Below are 21,677 nucleotides of genomic sequence, written 5' to 3'. Positions count from 1 at the left end.
CCACATTAATGAATCGTGTTCTTTTTATTTAGTAAAGACCCCTTTAATTATTTTTTGACAAGTCTTTCTTTCATGTATTTCTGTGTCCTTAAAGTCAGAAAATTCCTCTGTTCACCTCCTCTAAGGCCAAGACAGAGTCTCCTAATCACTGGAAAATTCATCTTTTATTTATAGTGTCAGCTGTAGGCCCTGATAACTAAGGATTCTGAAGTGAAAAGAGAAGAGTTACCCTCTGCTTCTTTGGCCATGATTCTCTCTGCCACTTTTCTATATCTGATTTTTAAAAGCAATTTTCTATTGTGCAAATGATAAAAAGAAAATAGAAATAAGTAATATGAGGTAGACAGTTGAGCCTAAAACATCCTGGGACACTGGAGACAGAGAGCATTTCTCAATTTGTGATTACCACATCACCTATATCAGAAGACGCCCCTGGAGAGCTTGTTAAAAAATACAGATTACTGGGAACTCCCCCGGATATATTTAGTCAAAATGATTATGGGTAGGGCCTGGGAATCTTATGTTTTTAACAAGCTCCCTGAGTGATCTTTCACACTGAAGTTTAAAATGTTTAAAGTTTGCTGAAGCTGTTGCTCTCCCCTAGCCCCTCAAAAGCGACAGCTTCATAACTTGGAGACAACATCTGTTCCACCTTAATGCAATAGGGATGGAAAGTAAGGAATAAGTAATTATCAAATGTATAACATGCGCAAGAAACTGTGCTAAGTAAGAACTTTATAGACATCCTTTCCTTAAATATTACAACTCTTTGTTGAGGTATTGATGAAATGTAAAGTCAGCCTCATAAGAGGTGGAACCAGAATGAATATCCACCTATCTCCTGGAGCTGGAAACCATCTCTATGGCTGTACAAAGTCTGGGAAATGGATTGATACATTACCTAGGGAGATCTTAGTTGGCTCAGAGGTGGCACTTAGTCCCGGGATGCCTCATCATTCTGATGATCAGTCAAAAGCTCACAGATGGTTTATGAAGTAACCTTTTGTCCTACATGTGTCTGGCAAGAAATATAGATAGGAGGACAGGGCACGTTTTTCCAATATATCATTAAGTCATTACCAAAGTTTTTTTTAACAAGTGTTTACTGACAATACATTCTAGACTCTGTGGTACACATTTTTCAGAATTTATTCTTCGTAATGACCCTATGCTACAGTTGGTGCTATTATTATCCTTATTTTCTCAGTTAAGGGACAAAAGTGTTGTGAAACTTGCTTACATTCATAGACTGTAAGCAGCACAGGCTGCAATATCTGTTTGGCTCTAAAGTTCACTGGACTCCCACGCATAGGAACTGATGGTGCAAAGTTCAACTCATGTGATGGTACTTGAGTAGAGATCCATTCCTGTCATACATTTACAGAAATTTTTATTTATTATTAAGTAAATAGGATTCAGTAACTGTGGCCCTACCTGTTGTACAGTCTCTTTCTCTCTTCCTGGAAACCCCCAATCCTCCCTTCTTCTTACTCTTTCAAGGCTTAAGTGTGAGGACACATTATCTTGTTGCAGTTGAGAGCTGTCTTGGTTTTACATGCATATGATAGAACCTGTGCTAAACAGACTAACGTTCTTCAAACATTTCAGATGGAGCTATGCCAATTATCAGGGAACACTTAACTGTGAGTGGGACCTGGATAATGACTATACATAATAAATTTCATATCATGTATTAAGATGTTGCTCATGTGGGTCCAGGAACATTTGGTCTTCCACCAACACATCATACACACTGTAAATCTTACACTAAGAGAGGATTCATCAAATGCTACAAGTAAGAAGATTTAAACTTGCCTTCTGTCTTAGTCTGTTCATGCTGCTATAGCAAAATGCTATAAACTAGGCAACTTATAAACAATAGAAATTTATTTCTCACAGTTCTGGATGCTGGGAAGTCCAAGATCAAGGCACCAGTAGTAGACTCAGGGTTTGGAGGGCTCACTTCTTTATTGTCTTTTCATCGTAGCCTCATACAGCAGAAAAGGTAAGGGATTTCTCTGGGATCACTTTTACAAGGGTACTAATTCGATTCTAATTAGCTCCCGAAGAATCACCTCCAAAGGCTCCACTTCCTGACCATGATTTTATGGGATAGGATTCCAACAAATGAATTTTGAAAGGACATAAACAGACTCACTCTATTGCAGGGTTCTTCTCCTGTAATACAACTCACTACATATGCAGATGTCACCTGACAGTCTGGGAATCACCCTGTGGAAAATGGGGCTCAAGGAACTGGTGCAGGAAAGATACTGGTACTCTGGCTATTGTTAGTGCTGTGCATGAGTAATAAAGTGCTTTATCTCTAACCCAGGGGTGTTGTGTCTTTTTCTAAGATCTGTTAAACCATGGCAGGCTGACTTGTGAAGGTAGTGAAAGGTATAAAATCTCAGACCCTTCCTTCACAGGTTTTCACAACAGCAATATTATCATTACTGTGCTTATGGTTGTTAACCAGCAATTATTGAACACCTATTATAAAATTAATGAACCAAACTCTGTTCTATGTAATATATTATCTCATTTAATTTTTATCATGTTGTGAATTAAACATTATGATCATCTTATAGATGATAATACTGAGATTCAAAAAATGGACATTGTTGGTTGCCGTCCATTTCCCTTTGTTCAGTTGTATTCTGTCTCATCTACTCTCACCTAGCAAAGAAGTTGTTCCTTCAGATTTAAGATTGAGCCTAGGGAAGTGATATTCTTCTGACCATAGGACTTGGTCAGGAAATAAAACATTATCCAGTTTGGACAAAGGAAATTGGAAGACAGTGTACCAGGGACTTTAGGGAAAGTTTTCTTGCTCTTTCATAGAGCAACAGAGAAATATAGGCCCTCACATAGCAAAGAAGTTGCCCCTTCCTCTAGATTAAGGAGTGAACCTAAGGGAATGACATTCTTCATGCTGTAGGACTTGGTCAGGAAATGAAAAATTAACTACTTTAAGCAGAAAAAAAAATTGGGAGACAGTGTACTAGGGTCTTTGGGGAAAGTTGTCTTACTCTTTCCTAGGGCCATAGGGAAAGACAGGCTCTCCTGTTCATCTGAATGTTGATAGGCATCAGCAGGGTGATAGCAATAATATTTGATACATACTTACCAGAATGAGTGCTGAACATAATACTGAAGGAGGATCTGAAATTCTTGCCATGCCATATATTATCTCTTTATGTACTAGATTGTGGGGAAGTTCTGGGGGGATGCTACAGTGGCTGGATATTGGGACCCCCCACCTGGTTCAGGGCAATGGCTAATTCTCAATTAGTATCAAAGAATTTTAGTATGTTAGTGACTAGTACTGTTATACTCTGTGCATGTGTGATGCCTGAAACTGCTACCTCTAACTCATTCCTAATCAGAGGAAGAAGCTTGCACACATAGGAAGGCAGAATCAAGACAATCACAGGAAGATGGAGAGAGAGCCATTGGATTGAGATGACCAGACAGCTGCCCTCTTTCTCTAGGCTTTTTCAGTTAATAGACTACAAATTCCCTTTTTATTTAAACTGGTTTGGGTCTGAATTTCAGTTACTTACAGTCAAAAACATTCATTGAAGCATTAAGTACCTACCCAATAACTCAGAGCAAATATATAACCACAGTGGAATTGAATGTCAGGTCTTCTGGGCTTAAACATTTCTGATTTTTCTGGTGTATCACAGTGTTCCCATATACCACATAAATATAAAAAGAGTTATTTGCAAACTTTAAAAGGCTGCATTAAAATTTCTGGTCACTTTTATTAGAAATAATAAGACTAAAAATGCCAAGAAAAAAATGCAAAATATACTGGTGTTTCCTTATTGTATGCATTGAGAGTTCTCCACATTCTTACTAAAAACATACTCATCTAGCTGGAAAATAATATTTACATAGAGAAAGGAAAATATAATGGAATATATATGGTGTTCAAATTATTTACCGAGGTGACTGGTGGTAGATATGAATGCTGAAGTCAGATTAGATGACCAGAAATCTGTTCCAGGAAAAGCCTCTCACATTTACACCATCTCAAGAGCATACATGACCCAGTTCTGAATTCTTCCCAGGAATATTGTTGAGACATCAACCACCACCTGCAGAAATCTGGCATGCAGACCCTGACTCAACAATGGATGAATGAATGCACTCTCACACCATTACAGTGATACAGTGGGCTAGGGATGGCCATTGGCTGCTTTCAGAGGGTGAAATGCAACCAATTGACCAAGACTCCCTCTCCATCATTACATTTATTCAATATGAATTTTACGACAGAAGTTCTAAGTCAACATACTTGTAGATGATTAACACAGTTAAAAGAGTGGTATTACAAATGGTAAAAGCTTTACATTCTGGGCCCAGAGTAAACACTATTAACAGGTAATTCCCCTTTGATCTCCCCCTGAGAGGACCATCCAGCACAAAGTTTACATGAATAAACAGGATAGAGACAAAGGGATGTGGAATAAACAGACTTAAAGTGGGAAAGCTTCTTATCGTCCCTATTTTCTCCATAACTTAATAGACCTGCGGCCTTCTTCCTGTCCCAATAAAGCCTTTCGGCCTTCCAAAAGGTTTGAGAATGTAATTTATAACTTTCCCTGATATATTCCATAATATTTTGCTAGCCACACCAAGTGAATCTCCACATACTGTGAACATAGTCATTAGCATTTTCACATGATCACAGTACCTTCTAGATGCCTGTACAGGGAAAATTTACTTTTTTATCCCTCAGTCACCTCAAAGTCCAAGCATTTGTCACTGCTGCAGAAAAAAAAATGACATGGACTCTATATTTTTATTTTTATTTTTGCTAAACCAAGGATCAATGTAAATGAAGATTTTACATTTGCCTCTAGTTAAATTGATGGTCTTTGACAGGTAACCTATTATAATACAAACAGAGTTGGCCCTTGAACAATACAGGGATTAGGGGTAGCAACACCCCACACAGTCAAAAATCTCCATATAGCTATGATTTCCCCAGAACCTAACTGCTAATAGCCTTCTGTGGACTAGAAGCCTTAACAATAACCTAAACAGTTTAATAACACATATTTTGTATGTTATTTGTATTGTATGTTGTATTCTTACAATAAAATAAGCTATAGAAAAGAAATCATTATGAAGAAAATCATAAGGAAGAGAAAAAATGTTTCCTATTCTTTAAGTAGAAGTGGATTATCATAAAGGTCTCCATCCTCATCATCTTCATGTTGAGTAGGCTGAGGAGAAAGAGGAAGTACAGGAGTTGGTCTTGCTGTCTCAGAGATAGCAAATCTGCATTTCCCATGCTATTCAACCTTGTGTTGTTCAAGGGTCAACTGTGCTTATTAAAACAGAATATTTGCACAGTCAGAGTTCACCCACTCATACAATCTTAAGGGTTAGAAAGCCCTTAGAAACTTTCAATTTCTCTTATTTTGTATGTGAGAACACTGAGGAATAGAGAGGCCAGAAGGAGAAAGCAGAGCATATCAAAAATATCCTTAATGTTATCAAACGGTCATACTTTAAGTGGGTATTTCATTTTTGGAAATATGCAAAAGTCAAATTTTTCATTAAGGGACAGGTGGGGCATAGATCTAGTTAAATAATATTTGACATTGCAAACAAGTAACTAGTTCTGAGTAATCAGTCTGTGTATTTAGTACGGGTGAGTCTACCTGTAGATCTAAAGATGGTTTCAAAGCAAATGTTTTTGAACTACACTAAACAAAAGCAGCATTATTTAGAATAAGTTCCAACCGTTACAGGGTTAACCTTAATTTGGAAGAGCATTGCTGATTTTCGAAATATTTGGGGAATTTTCTCATTATCTAATTATCTTTTTGTGATTGATTTTTAGTTTATTCCTACTATGGTCAGAAAGCACACTGTAATTGACTTCAATCCTTTAAAACTTTAAAAATTTGTTGAAGTGTCTTTTATGGCCTAACATATTGTCAATTTAAATAAATGTTCCATGTGTCCCTGAAAAGAATGTACACTCTGTTGTCTTTATGTGGACTGTTTATGCATGTCAATTAGATCAAGTATGTTAATCATGTTATTTAGATGTTCTAGATCCTTACTGATATTACTTTCTGCTTCATTCTATCAATTATTGAGAGGTATGTTAAATTTCCCACTATCATTGTAAATCAATTTCTTTTTCAGTGCAGTCAATTTTTGCTTGGTATAATTTGAAGTTATGTTATTACCTGAATACAAATTTGGAATTGTTACATCTCCCTGGTGGAACAACAGTTCATCACTTTGACATAATCCTTTGTATTAGTCTGAGTCTAATCAGTGAGTTAAACAGTGAAAGTTTAATAAAGTGAATGGACTTAATAAAGACTTTTATGTTCTGATAACAATGACTATTAAATATAAGGAAACTCTGTCAGGTAACCTAGGGCTTAAAGAATATCCAAGAAAGGACTAACTTGGAAGGAGTCCAGACTTCATTGGATAAGACAGGAAGCAATTCTTCAGAATGCAGGATGGGGCAGGGGTTCAGCAACTGGATGTGCAGAAGGAGCGGGGCCCTGAGAGAAACCATCTAGTAGGAGCAAACATTACTGCGAATCTTTTTCATACTTGGTCTTCTATCTAGCACAAATGAGATAGGTTGTTTTAATTATCTGGTTTTACATAGAAAAAAATGAGGCTTAAAATCTATAATGGTAAATGGCTCATAATTCATTGAAAGTTTTCCTAAAGGAAATAAAAAAGAAAAAGGAAACCTTCCAGGCCACAAGTGAGCCACCTGGTGGCTCAGGTTATCTCCAAGCCAAGATGAGGCTGCAAGGTCACCAGGGGACTGGGCATTCTGGGCACACAGCTGGGGTGCAGCTCTACCAGCTATCCTCACCCTACCACCACTGACCTGCCATGGAGCAGCCAGAAGCAGCAGGAGAGGGCCTTCCTCCTGCAGTGTTCTAGGATTGTCCACTGAGAAAGCTTAATAAACATAATGCTCTTTAAAAAAAAAGAGATGCCTTCACAATTAATAGCTAATGTATGTGAGCCTTAATATCTAGGTGATGGCTTGACAGGTGCAGCAAACCACCATGGCACACGTTTACCTATGTAACAAATCAGCATGTCCTGTACCTGTATCCTGGAACTTAAAAAAATTATATTAAATTTTTTAAAAAGGAGAGATGCATAAAGGAATTCTGTTCATTGTGGCAAAACATATCTCAGCGTGACTTTGGAGCCGAGAAGCAATAAATTCATAATTGGCATGCCATTTTTAAGTAATGCCCTTGCTTTAATGTCTACTTTGTCTAATATTAACATAGATATACCAGCTTTTAGTTAGTATGCACATGGTAAATCCTTTCTTATTCTTTACTGCCAATTTTTCTGGCTCTTTATATTTAAGGTATGTCTCTTGTAAGTAGTATATAAATTCAAAATAATTATTGATATGTTTGTGTCAAGTCTGCTGCCTTACTCTTGTTTTGAATAGAGTAAAAATTTCTATTTTTCTCCCTCTACTTCCTGGAGAGAGAGAGAGAGAGAGAGAGAGAGAGAGAGAGAGAGAGAGAGAGAGAGAGAGAGAGAGAGAGAGAGAGAGAGAATGTGTGTGTGTGTGTGTGTGTGTGTGTGTTTTAAAATATGAATGTAATGGTTACCCCAGAGATTATACTATGCATCACTGACTTACTACAGTCTAATATAAATTACAGTAGTCCCTTCTCATCCAAGGTTTCACTTTTTGTGATTTTAGTTACCTGCAGTCAACCTAGGACCAAAAATGTTAAAAGGAATATTCCAGAAATAAACAATTACTAAGTTTCAAATTGTGTGTACTATCCTGGGTAACATGGTGAAATCTTGCACTGTCTCACTCTATTCTTCCCAGTACCTGAATCACCTCTTTTCCCAGCATATTCACAATATAGAGGCTCCCATCCATTAGTCACTTAGGAGCCATCTGGGTAATTTTACCAAATGTGGAGTATCACAGTTCTTGTGTTCAAGTCACCCTTATTTTACTTAATAGTGGCCCTAACATGCAAAATAGGGATGTTGGAAATCCAGCTATGCCAAAGAGAAGCCAGAAATGCTTCCTTCAAATGAAAAGGTGAAAGTTCTCAACTCAATAAGAAAAAGAAAAGTACATCAAAGTTGCTAAGACTTATGTGAAGAACAAATCTGTCTGTGAAACTGTAAATAAGGAAATTTACAGGTCAGTTTTACATGCCAAATAAAGAAATTATGTGCTAGTTTTGCTCCTGCACTTCAAGCTGCAAAAGTTATAGTCACAGTGCATGATATGTGCCTTGTTAAAATGGAAAAAGCATTAAATTTGTGGATTGACATTTGAAATGATGGCAATGTGGTTTCAGGCATCCTCTGGGGGTCTTGGAACATATAATAAATAAACATATAATAACATGAATTAAGGGGAGACTACTGTAATTCTTTTACTACTTCCCAGATGTTGATAAGCTATTAGAACACTTTAAGTCCATTTATCCTCTTCCCACCTTTGTGTTATCGTTGTCTTTTTACTCCTGCATATGTTATTTATTTGTTTGTTTATTTATTGTGTTTTTAGTAGAGACAGGGTTTCACCATGTTGACCAGGCTAGTCTCAAACTCTTAACCTTAAGTTTTCCACCTGCCTCAGGCTTCCAAAGTGCTGGGATTACGTAAAGGAGTGAGCCACTATGCCTGGCCTCCTTCATATATTTTAGATGTCACATTATTATTTCTTAGTAGAGATAATATTTATTTATACATACCTTTGCCATTGTTCATCATCCCTTTCTACATTTCTGTGGATATGTCTGAAATAATCTTCCCTTTGCTTAATAATTTTATTTAACATTTCTTTGAGTGCAGGACTCTTGGTGACACATTCTGTCATGTTTTGTCTGGAAATTACCCTGTTTTGCCTTCATTTTTGAAGGATATGTTTGTTAGGTATAGATTTTTAGGTTGGCAATTGTTTTCTTTTAGCACTTTAATGATGCCATTACATTCCCTTCTGACTTTCAACGTATCTCCTTACAATTCATCTGTCTGTCTTGTTCTTTCTTTACTTTCTCTTTCTTTTTAAAGATTTCTTTTTGTCATTTTTTAAGCAGTCATGATGCCATCATGATGTGCTTACTTGTGGTTTTCTTCGTATTTATCCCACTTAGGGTTTGGAGAACTTACTGAGTTAGTGGTTTAATATCTGTCATTAAACCACCAACTCAATAATTAGAAAATTAACTCATTTGGAAAATTCTTGGCCATTATTTTTTCAAGTATTGTTTTGATCTAATTCCTTTTCGCTTTCTTTTTTTGGAGTCCTATGGTTCTTATTCAGGTCTTTTTACCACATCATATATGTATCTTCATCATGACCTATATGTCTACCCTATTTTGTAGTTTTTAACTCTTTTGTTTTCCATGTCTCAGCCTCTACATTTTCTACCAATATTGTTTCAGTTTAGTAATTATGTCTTTTGCTGAATCTAATGTACTATAAATCTACTTCTTAATTTTAGTTACTGAGTTTTTTAGTTCTAGAATCTCAACTGCATTTCTTGTATAAAGTTATCTGAATATATTATCTATCTTGTCTTATGCTTTCTTAAATATATTAATTATAGTTGATATGGAGTTTGTGTCTGATACTTCTCAATAACTGGATTATCTATGGGTCTATTTTTATTGTGAGTTTTTCTTTTTTGGTCTTGTTTCTTCGTATGCCTGGAATTTTTAATTTTTTAATTAAATGTTGGACATCGTGTTTGAAAAATCATAGAGGCCTTGGAGGATGTCATATTCCTCCAGAGAAGGGTTATATTATTCTCTGTGCTAGGTCCTATGCTCATCTTTGGGAAAACAGAAGGGAATAAAATAGACAAAATCCCTGTCTTCATGGAGTTTACATTCTACTAGGGGAAATGGGCAATAACAAATGAGTAAATAATAAAGTAAGTAGTGATAAATGAAAAATAATAAGTAAGGAAACAGAAGTTAAAGTAGTGCATTTGGATTGGGTGATTTGAACGTAACATTTGCGCTAAGGCTGAATAAAGTAAGCAGGGAGAGTCATCAAAGTATTCTGGGAAAAAGTGTTCTAGGCAGAGAGAACAACAAATGCAAAGGCCCTAAGGCTTTGATAAAGGAATAGCAAGGAAGCCAACCAATGTGGCTACAGTGGAGTGATCAGCAGGAATAGTGGCAGAAAATGTTGAGAGTGAGCAGGTGCTGCATATTAGAGTCTTGGAGCCCACCGGAGTCCATAGGAATAACTTCAGATTTTGTCCTATGTGTGATAGGTAGCCATTAAAGAATTTTGAAGAAAGGAATGATGTGACCCAATTTACATTTAAAAAGAATCATTCTTTCTGGTGTGTTTGGAATACACCACAGCAGAGCAAGACTGCCAGTAGAGGGCAAGCTAGGGGGCTGGAATTGCTGGAATCTAGGCCATAACTAATGGTGCTTTCGTCTAGAGGGGTAGCAGTGAACGTTAGAAGGAACAGTTGGATTTGGGATATATTTTTAAAGGCAGGCAAGAGATTCCAAATGGGACTTGATGTATGGTTTGCGGAGGTGGGTTTCCATGAAACTTAAGCTTCAGGGCCTGCCACTTGCACCAGCCCATCCAAATATGCATGTTTGTATCTAGTTTTGTAGTCTTTTACCTAACGAGAACCCTCCCTCCCGACTAGTGCATACAATTCAGTTTCCACAAAATCTGATTCTTTCCCTGGGTCTGAGAGTAAAGGGGAATTAAGAATTATGGTTCTTAGGTTTTGGCCAGAAGGACAGGAGGAATAGTAGCGTCATTTCTAAGCCACAGTACTCTGGAAAAAGAAAAGGATGAAGGGGTTGTTGAATTCCATTCACACCAAAAGAAAAAATTCCATTCTGTTTGTACTTAAGTCTCGACTTCTCACACTGATACCTTATCCTGCTCACCCAGGCTCTTCTCTACCTGAAGTCCAGACTTCTGTTCATAAAATTGTCTCAAATTATAATATCCTTTCCTGCTCTTTCTTTTACTGACAGTCTACTCACCATTCAAGTCTTAGTCTTCTTGTTAACTTCCTCCTCGCCGTTCCAGGGATTGAAAACAAGAAGTGCATAGCAAGTTTTGGTGAATTTTTAAATTAAATGTGAATGCTTTGGATGGACCAAGCATTCTCCTGTTTGCTTGGTCACAATCATAGATTCATGGTAGCTGCTTCAGTTCTAGAGCCATCTGAGTTTATGACCTATGGCCTTCTCAAATCATTTTGCTTACATTTCTCCTACAGCAGCTGCACACTGGGTATGTAATACATATTTACCAAATCAATGAAGGAACAAATGCTGTATTTCCCACACACAGATATACTTGCCACCAACAGCAGTTTGGTCAAGGAAAGTTTTACATATTTTCATATGGTCCTTTTCTTCTTAAAAATCATTTTCTACTGGGAGCAGTGGCTCATGCTTATAATCCCAGTACTTTGGGAGGCCAAGGCAGGTGGAATATTTGAGTTCAGGGGTTCGAGACTAGCCTAGGCAACATGGTGAAACCTCACCTCTACAAAAAATACGAAAATTAGCTGGGCATGGTGGCATGAGTCTGTAGTCCCAAATACTTTGGAGGTTGAGGTAGGAAGATGGCTTGAACCTGAGAGCCAGAAGTTGCAGGGAGCTGAGATTGTGCCACTGCTCTCTTGGATGAAAGAGTTGTCTCTAAAAAAAATTATTTTCCTTTTTTTTTTTCTGTGTTATTGCATTTTTTCTTTATGGCAAAATTAAGGCAGGAGAAAAAGGATGCAAAGGTAGGGAAAAAGACTGCTACTCACGTGACTGGTGATGTTATTTAAACTAATTTCAAAATGCCTTCTGAGTTTGTTTTGTGATGAAGCAAATATTTCACATACACCATCAGAATAGAAGGTACATTTTATCTTTTCCTAGGCCAGGGCTATGTGATATAGGTCAGTATCTTTTTAATTAAAAAGGAAGAAGAATTAAATAAATATTTTAACCATGGGATAGTTGAACAACTTTTATTAATAAAATCCACCCCCAATTTTAACTCATAGGTCAGATCTTAGGTAGAGAGAACAAGAATAAAGTGAATTTACTGTTTATTAGATAATGTTTCCAAATCTATTTGCTGTTCACAATTACAAACATGTGGCAAAGTCCATGGACAGCTTCCACAGAGAAGGGCTGTGGTGGGACCAGATGACTCATTGTTTGTCTGATTTAGCAGCTGTAATACATATTCTTGCCAGTGTGTTTTGTTCCCACCTAATTCCTAACTTCCCATCTTCTTTCTAATGAAAAATCAGCTTTGAAAAATTACTCACCAAACTGCCTCCAGTGAGTTGAAATCTCACAATGCAGCCCTGTCTACGTCCTTTGAATGCTGGATTTTTCTAAGTTACCCCTGGGAGGCGGTCATGGAGAGAAAAACAAATGCACAGAAATATGAACTGACATGCTAGACCATTTCTCTTCCATGTATAATAAAATCAGCGTGAGGCTAAAGAACCACACTTTGATTTCCCACTTATCTCTCTCACCCTTCGTTTCAGAAATTATCTTCAAGGAAGTGTTTTGAGGTATCCAGGCAAAAGGCATTGTGTAAACTCATGATGCCCAACTCATCTTTGGTCTGTGCATAGAGGACAGGAAGAATTATTCTGTGCGCTTCTTGGAAGAAAGAAGAGAATCCTTCTACCCCTACCCCACTTGCATATCTGACTGTGGAGTTACAGCATATCTGACTTTTAATTAGTTTCTATACTCTCTACTGCTCTGGGGCCATGGCCAAGTGCAGAGTAGGCTCCATCTATTTCTGCCCAATGGCTCTGACACCTCCTATAACTTTGTCAGAAGGCTGCTTGGCTGTATTCTCTTATCTATAGCTCTCATTCCAGAGATGTGAAAAGAGACACATAGAAGGAAGCTCTTCAGGCACCTCATGGTCAAAAGACACAACAGTAGAAATGACAAAACCATTGCTTCTGTTCAGCCTCTTGTGGAATGGAGGAAGTCTCTTCCCAGCTAGCAAGGCTGCCATCATGGGCAGGAAGAAGGCAGGAAAGGGCTTCTCCAAGAGATCCACCTGGCTCTCCTCTCTAAAGCATGGAGACCCTGCCACAGCCATCAAGGAGAGGCACCCACAGATGCTCTCTGCAGGGAAAGCAGCACCTGTTCTTCTCTGCACAGACCTAAAGAGCCCAACGATGGGGGCAGGGCATATGGTTGGAGCTGACTGCACTGCCATTTCCTGCTCACATGGACTGCTTTGACGCTTCTCAGTGGCAATATCTGCCATCTCCAGGGGGTATTGTATGAGTAATGAGGAGTTTTTTTTCCTTCATACTTAGGAGGCAGCACTACTTATTTCTTCCTGAAATTAAAAAATTATATGTGTGTGTATATTCATATATATATATATATATATATATATATCAGTATTTCTGTAAGCATGTATGTGTTAGTCTATTCTCATATTGCTACAAAGAAATAACTGAAGACTGGGTAATTTATAAAGGAAAGAGGTTTAGTTGGCTCACAGTTCTGCAGGCTATACAGGAAGCATAGTGGCTTCTGCTTCTGGGGAGGCTTCTGGAAACCTACAATCATGACGGAAAGTGAAGGCAAAAGCAGACAAATCTTACACAGCCAGAGCAAGAGGAAGAGACAGAGACAGGGAGGTGCTACACACTTTTAAGCAGCCAGATCTCATGAGAACTCTATCACCATATAGTACTTGTGTGATGGTGAGAACCCATTCAAGAGAAACTGCTTCCACTATCAGATTACCTCCCACCAGGCCTCACTTCCAGGACTGGGGATTACATTTTGACATGAAATTTGATTGGGGATGCAGATCCAAGCCATATCAATGTATGTTTATGTATGTATGTATATTTATGTAAAAATTATACACATATATATGTATATACATGTATTTTTATGTATATTGAAATATACAATAGATATTGGACATTGAATTTATATATTATCTATTAAATATATATTGAATATAATATATAGATTAAATGTCATATACACAAGTTTGTGTGTGTGTGTGTGTGTGTGTGTGTGCGTTTGGTGGATTTTGATTTGCTTCTTGTCTGTGGCCAGAGAAATATTTACCCTTTTTCTTCAATAGATAATAATATATTCAAATCAACAAGATGACTAAGCACCAAGATCTGACTCAGCCTTTCTTAACTGCAGTTCTGTGACAGAATTGTTTTCTAATACCCTGATGTATTTATTGTATGTAATAAATTAACCCTATGCATCTATAATGGTGCTAGTTATGAATTAACTTGTGTGTATGCATCCAGAATGGTAGTAGGTAAATGCCATTCTTAGTACCATCCTTGGAAGAATTTAGAAATAGCCACTCATAATTTTCTATGCCTTGTCCTCTATCAAAAAACATGGCCTTGGATAGTGATGAGCGGTTCTCTCCATTTAGAAGGCTAAAGAAGGTAAGCAATAGGATTGAAAAAGCAAAAGAAAGAATGCCTCACTTCTGCACTGTTGATGCTGAATTGATAGTTTCTTCTCCTCTCCCTTTTCCTCTCTCGCTTCCACCCTTTCCCCAAGGGAAAGGAAGGCTTTCTGCAAAGACAGTGAGGCACCAGAAGGGAGGTGCATTTGCAGCATCTGAAAGTGCATTTTGGAAGTATTCCAATTCAGCTCAAAGTGAAATGTGTCAGGTTCACTTGCCTAGAAAGAGACTTCAAACTAACCATCTACATAGCAATGTAAAATGTACTCCATTTATAACATGTGCAAATGCTGCCTGTATAATCCAAACAAATAATAAAGGTCTGAAAAAGAATTGCTTTAAAATCTGATGGATAATGTATGTTTCAAGGAAGCAATATTTGCTTTCTTTTATGCCCCTTACTCTTGGCAGCCCTGTCTAGCAGTTTAAAGTGTTGAACAAATGTTTATCCTTAGTAAAATACTCATTCCTTCAATACGTATTATGCAGCTACTATGTACCGGGCAGTAAGGATTAAATGGAATCATATATATATATATAAAATGGTAGCTAAAAAATGATTATGATGGTAATAATAATAACATTGCCTCTTAGAATCCAACTGTCTGTGTGTCTACTCTGAAATACCCTTGCTGTAAAAAGCTTCAGGTTGTGCGGAGAGGCCCTGAAAGATGAGACACTGTGTGCAAACAGAGGGCAAGGAACCAGGCCTATAGGTGAAGGAACCATTTTAGAACGCAAGCCCAGTCCAGCCTTGAGATGATTACAGAGCCACCCACCATGTGACTGCAGCTGTGTAAGAAAGCCCAAGAGGGAACCAGCCAGCTGAGCCCAGGGCAACCCCCCAAAGATGAAATATAATAATAGTACGTCACTGTGTTAAGCTACTGAGATTTGGAGGGTGGTTTGTTAGATGTACCAACAAACAAACAGATACCTGGAAAGATAGGTAATTTGCCAATCTGAGTCTCCTTTAAAGCATAGTTGATTCAGGAGATATTAAAAGATACTGAATTTATTATAATAGTAACTACCGTATCAGCCAAGGTTCTTCATAATAAGCAACAGAAGCTAATTCTGGCTGAGTAAAGTGGAAAAGTTTTCTAAAAGGACAGTAGGTAGCTCTTAAATCATTGTAAGGCCTGAAGATCTAGCTGTAGACTTGGTAGAAGAGAATGCTCAAAGCTACGAACCCAAACCATCTGGAAAGGAAAGCGCTGACATCGCCATCACAGAAATGACAGAGCTCCTGGCCCCCTGATTTTGGTGTTACTATCTCCCGTGCCAGACTCTTGGCATGGGAAAACGATTTACATTCAGTAGAAGCCATACTTCAAGTAGGCATACTATATACTACAACTGTTCACTTTCAGTATAATTCAGTAAATCACAGAAGATAGTCAATGCTTTATTATAAAACAGACTTTGTGTTAGATGGTTTTGCCCAACTGCAGGTTAATGTCAGTGTTATGAGCATGTTTAAGGTATGTAAGTGTAAGGTCTTTTAGGCTGATGGACTGCACCATGGACTATGCCATGGCAACCTCTGTGACCTGCATGTTACACTCCAGATGAGTTCTTGGAACCAGAAAGTCTGAAGTAACCAGAAGACCACAAAAAGGAGAAGAATGATCAACCCCTATGGCACCTAATTAATTCTGAGACATTATTCTATTGTTCGCCTTAACTGATAAGGCAACTGGACTTTGTAACTGACATTGGTCAACCTCGTGACTCCAGACCCTACGACCCCCTCCCAGCTTGCAAAAGCCACCCTGAACTGTAACTTGTATAACTTTCTGCTGTCTTACCCCAAACCTAAAAAAACAACTCTTATCCCACTGTCCTCTGCTGACTCTCTTTTCAGACTCAGCCTGCCCATACCTGGGTGAATAAACAGCCATGTTGCTCACACAAAACCTGTTTAGGGGTTCTCTTCATTCAGAGCATGTTTTAACATTTGGTTCTGAAACCCAGGACAGGGGTACTCCTTTGGGGAAGACCAGACCCTGTCCGTACTCTCCCTCTGTGAAGAGACCCACCTGCGACCTCAGCACATCAGACCAACCCAACAATCCTCTGGCCACTTTCAGATTGGGTAAGCAGTCTCTCCAACTTTCTCTTTTCCTTTAGAGAAAAAGGAGACAAGTTTCTCCCTCTTTCTCTCTCTTTTCCTTTAAAGAAAAGGAGACAAGTCTCCCCCTCTCTCTCTCTCTCTCTCTCTTTTCCTTTAAATCCCAAGGAGACGAGTCTTGGAGACAAATCTTCTGTAAGTAGAGGCAAAGGAGAAGACACTCTTTATCCGTGCACTCAAAAACTCTGACGTCGGTCATGGACTCACGAAAACAGTCTTTCCTTGGTGTCTGGTCAATCACGAGGACACCTGCCTTGATCACTCACCCACATTAGAGCCAGGACTCAGTCAGGGACAGCTACTGAAAACTCTGGTAGCTGCTCACTTCTTTTTCTTGTTTCTACTTCTCTTCTTAAACCTTATCTCCTTCACCTGGGGCAATATTCCACCCTCTATTCCTCTGTCTTTGCCTCTAGCCTGGCGTCCTAAGGAAAAAAAAAAAAGCCTAAAACCTCTTCAACTGTTGCCTGATCTGAAACCTAAACGTCTAATTTTTTTTTTTTTTTTGGTAACATAGCCTGGCCTCAATACAAATTAGACAATGGTTTCAAAGGGCCAGAAAATGCACTTTCAATTTTTCTGTTCTGCAAGACCTAGACAATTTTTGTCAACAAATGGGCAAATGGTCTGAAGTGTCATACATTCAGATACTTTTTTATACTCCAATCCCTCCCTAATCTCTACTCCTTCTCCCGCTTCTGCCCCTCCTGCCTCTGCCAGTGACTCAGAATCCTCCTTGTCCACTGATCTTTCTGACCTTTCTCCTCGCCACCTGTCCAAACCAGACCCCAATCCAGGCCCTAACCACCTGCCCCCTGAGTCTCCCTCTTCTTCCTCTGCCCACAACCCACCTCCTTATGCCCCTTCTGTCACTTCCCCACCTCATACCTGGTCTGGCTTACAGTTTAGTCCTGCAGCTAACTCCTCTGCCCCTGCCTGACAATTCCCCCTTCGAAAGGTGGCTGGAGCCGAGAACATAGGGTGCACGTTCCTTTCTCTTTATCCGACCTTTTCCAAATCGGCCAAGAGTTAGGCTCCTTTTCAACAGATCCTACTAAATAGATACAAGTGTTCCAATACTTAACCCAGTCCTATAATCTGACCTGGAGTGACTTAAATGTCATCTTTCTATTATCACCCCTGAAGAATGCTTAATATGCATTTTATCACCCAACCAGCCCCGACATTAAAAAAGCTATAGAAATTAAAATCTGGCCCTCAAACCCCACAACAGGAATTAACCTCACCTTCAAGGTGTTCAGTAATAGGGAAGAAGCTCAGAACTACAGATGCTTGCTTCTGCTGTAAGACAAACTCCAGCCACACCACCGGCTCACAAAGACTTCAAAGCCCCCAGACTGCAGCTTCCAGCCATCCCTCCCAGACCTTGCTTCAAGTGTTGGAAATCTGGCAACTGGGCCAAGGAATGCCCACAGCCTGGCATTTCTCCTAAGCCCTACTGCATCTGTGCAGGGCCCCAACTGAAAGTCAGACTGTCTGACTCATGTTGCTGATCCCAGAACCCTGGAGCTCCAACCCAAAGCTTCCCTGATCAAATCCTTCTCAGATCTCCTCAGCTTGGCAGCTGAAGACTAATGCTGCCCTAACACCTCGGAAGCCCTCTGGACCATCACAAACGCCGAGCTTCAGGTAACTTAGAGTGGAGGCCACCCACTCCATGCTGCCTTCTTTTCAAGGGCCTGTCCCTTGGCCTCCATATCATCTATTTTTTTTTTTTCATAACACAGTCTGGCCTCAATACAAATTAGACAATGGTTCCAAATGGACCATTGTTGTGGGAATTGACGTCAAGGCCTCCAGGCCTCTCAAAACTCCCCAAATCTTGTGTTGATTAGGCCAGCAGTCCTTTCCACATTCTTTCCTAATCATCCCCATTTGTTCAGTTCCTCTGTTAGGCTGAGATAACCTAGCAAAATTGTCTGCTTCCTTATCTATTCCTGGGCTACAGCCACAACTCACTGCCACCCTCCTCCCTGAACCCGTACCTCCCTCAATAGCTCCCCTTATGTCCCCCTACTTAACCCTAGGGTGCGGAACACCACCTCCCCATCCCTTGCTACAAGTCACTAACCCCTCATCATCCCCTTAAACCCTAACCACCCTTATCCCACCCAGCACCAGTACCCCATCCCACAACAGGCTTTAAAGGGACTAAAGCCTGTTATCACATGCAGATTACAACATGGCCTTTTAAAGTCTACAAATTCTCCTTACAACTCCCCTATTCTACTTGTCCAGAAATCAGACAAATCCTATAGGCTAGTCCAAGATCTTTACCTCATCAGTCAGATTGTACTTCCCATCCATCCTGTTGTACCCAAACCTTATATGCTCCTATCCTCAATACCCCCTTCTACAACCCATTATTCCATTCTTGATCTCAAAGATGCCTTTTTTTCACCATCCCTTTACACTCCTTCTCTCAGCCTCTTTTCACCTTCACCTGGACTGACCCCAACACTCACCAGTCTCACCAACTCACCTGGACCGTTCTGCCCCAAGGCTTCGGAGATAGCTCTCACTACTTTAGTGAAGCCCTTTATCGTGACCTACTTTCCTTCTGTCTATCTGCTTCTCACCTTATTCAATATGTGGATGACCTTCTTCTTTGCAACCCCTCTTATGAATCTTCCCAGCAGGATATCCTCCTGCTTCTTCAGCATCTATACTCAAAGGGGTATCACATATCCCCTTCCAAAGCCCAAATTTCTTCCCCATCTGTCACCTATCTTGGCACAATCCTCCAACAGAACACATGTGCTCTCCCTGATGACTGTGTTGGGTTGATCTCCCACACCCCAACTCCTACTAAACAGCAGCTTCTCTCCTTCCTAGGTATGGTAGGATACTTTAGCCTCTGGATACCAGGTTTTGCCCTCCTAACCAAATCACTTTATAAACTTACAAAAGAAAACTTAGCTGACCCCATTGACTCCAAATCCTTCCCCCATTCTTCCTTTCATTTGCTAAAGAAGGCCCTAGAAACACCTCCTACAGTAGCGCTCCCCAGTTCCTCCCGACCCTTCTCCCTTCACATGGCAGAAGTAAAAAGCTGAGCAGTTGGGGTTCTTACACAAGAGCCAGTGACCAACTGTCTTCTTGCCTAAACAACTCAACCTCACAGTCCTAGGCTGGCTGTCATGTTTACATGCTGTGGCCGCTGTGGCTGTAACACTTTTAGAATCCCTCAGAATCACAGACTATGACCCACTTACCCTCTACAGTTCTCACAACCTCCAAAGTTTAGTGTTCTCTTCACACCTTACACACCTACTTCCTCCCCCTCACCTCCAACTCTACTCACTATTCGTTGACACCCCCACAGTAACCATTGCTCTGTCCTGACTTCAGCCCACAATATCACCCCTTGCCCTGAGATCTCCCAGCAGTCTAAATTCTTTTCCATTTTTAGTTTTCAATGCTGCCCCCAATCCCACTTGAACAAGCCCTGAGAAACATCACCGCATCACCCCTCTGCGACGGCCTGCCTAACGTTCCACTGCCCTCTACTCTTCATTTTTTTCCCTTTATATTACCAATACAAAAAGACAGGATTGTAAGTTCTTTTAGGCTGACTGCACCATGGACTATGCTATGGTAACCTCTGTGACCTGCATGTTACACTCCAGAAGAGTTCCTGGAACTAGAAAGTCTGAAGTAACTGGAAAACTACAAAAAGGAGAATGATCAACCCCTCCAGCACCGAATTAACTTTGAGACATTATTCTATTGTTCCTTATTCTCACCTCAGCTGATAAAGCAACTGGACTTTGTAACTGACCTTGGTCAACCTTGTGACCCAGACCCTACGGCCCCCCTCATAGCTTGCAAAAACCATCCAGAACTGTAACTTCCCACTGCGTACCCCAAACCTATAAAACCAGCTCCAATCTCACTGCCCCCCTCTGACTCTCTTTTTGGACTCAGCCCACCTTCACCCAGGTGAATAAACAGCCATGTTGCTTACACAAAACCTGTTTAGGGTGTCTCTTCATTCAGAGCACATTTTAACAATTAGGCTAAGCTATGATTTGCAGATTAGGTGTATTAAATGCATTTTTCACTTATGATATTTTCAACTTACAATGGTTTATCAGGGTGTAACTTCATCGTAAGTCAAGGAGCAATTGTATACACACAGGAATATTTATTTTGCATGGTGCCATTTCTGCACTGTTACAGTATTTGTCTTTCTGATAAGTCTAGTGTTCTATGAAATTAACATAAAATTAGCATTCACACTAAATTTAACAGGGTTTACAGGGAAAAATAATATTAGAATCACATCTCTTAAAGTCTATGCATATTTGTAACCAGGATATCAATAAAAATGGGAACAAACTAATAAGAATATTAGCACAGTAAAAAGAAAAGTTACATTTCTAATTTAAAAAGAAATCTCAGTGTAAAGGCTGCTGAGCTATGGTGGCAAGAGCAAAATGCTCAAAGATTGGGAAAAACCATGTAATGAACACTTTCCAGATAGAACAGTGGGTAGAACTGAACCAAAAATAAAAATAAGGGTTGAAAAGACATCACAGGCACTACTGTATTCCTCAGCATGCCATGTTCATCTGTGGGGGTACACTGTGGGACCAGCTTCTGTTACTCATGGAGAAACACTAATAGGCTGGTGAAGTCCAACATATCTTTCATGTTGTGCTGTCATTATTCCACTCTTCAGCAATCACATAGGAGCTGATTGATGTTTACAAAAATAGGACTGTAGAAGAACACAATGTATGTTTGTATGTGTGGGTCCACGAAGGGCATGATTTCAAAGGGAGGTATTTTCCAGCACCATGGCTTCATCCATATCATCATCCGGAAACCCAAAGTTCTTTGTCTGACTTTCCCACGTGCAGGGTAGATAGAAATTCCAGGTGAGCTTCTTTGTTCCAAAAAGCCTGCCAAAAGCTCTGGGAGGAGGGGGCTCTGATTGTGGGCAGGGCAGCCAATCCAATATCAAAGTTGAAGATCAATCACTCTAGCAGAAGTTTGAAAGAATTCTCATTGAACAAGAAC

The sequence above is a fragment of the Callithrix jacchus genome, chromosome 2 (assembly GCF_049354715.1).
Source record: "Callithrix jacchus isolate 240 chromosome 2, calJac240_pri, whole genome shotgun sequence".
Lineage (NCBI taxonomy): Eukaryota > Metazoa > Chordata > Mammalia > Primates > Cebidae > Callithrix > Callithrix jacchus.
The sequence above is the reverse complement of the archived record's forward strand: the minus strand, read 5'-3'. Positions refer to the sequence as shown.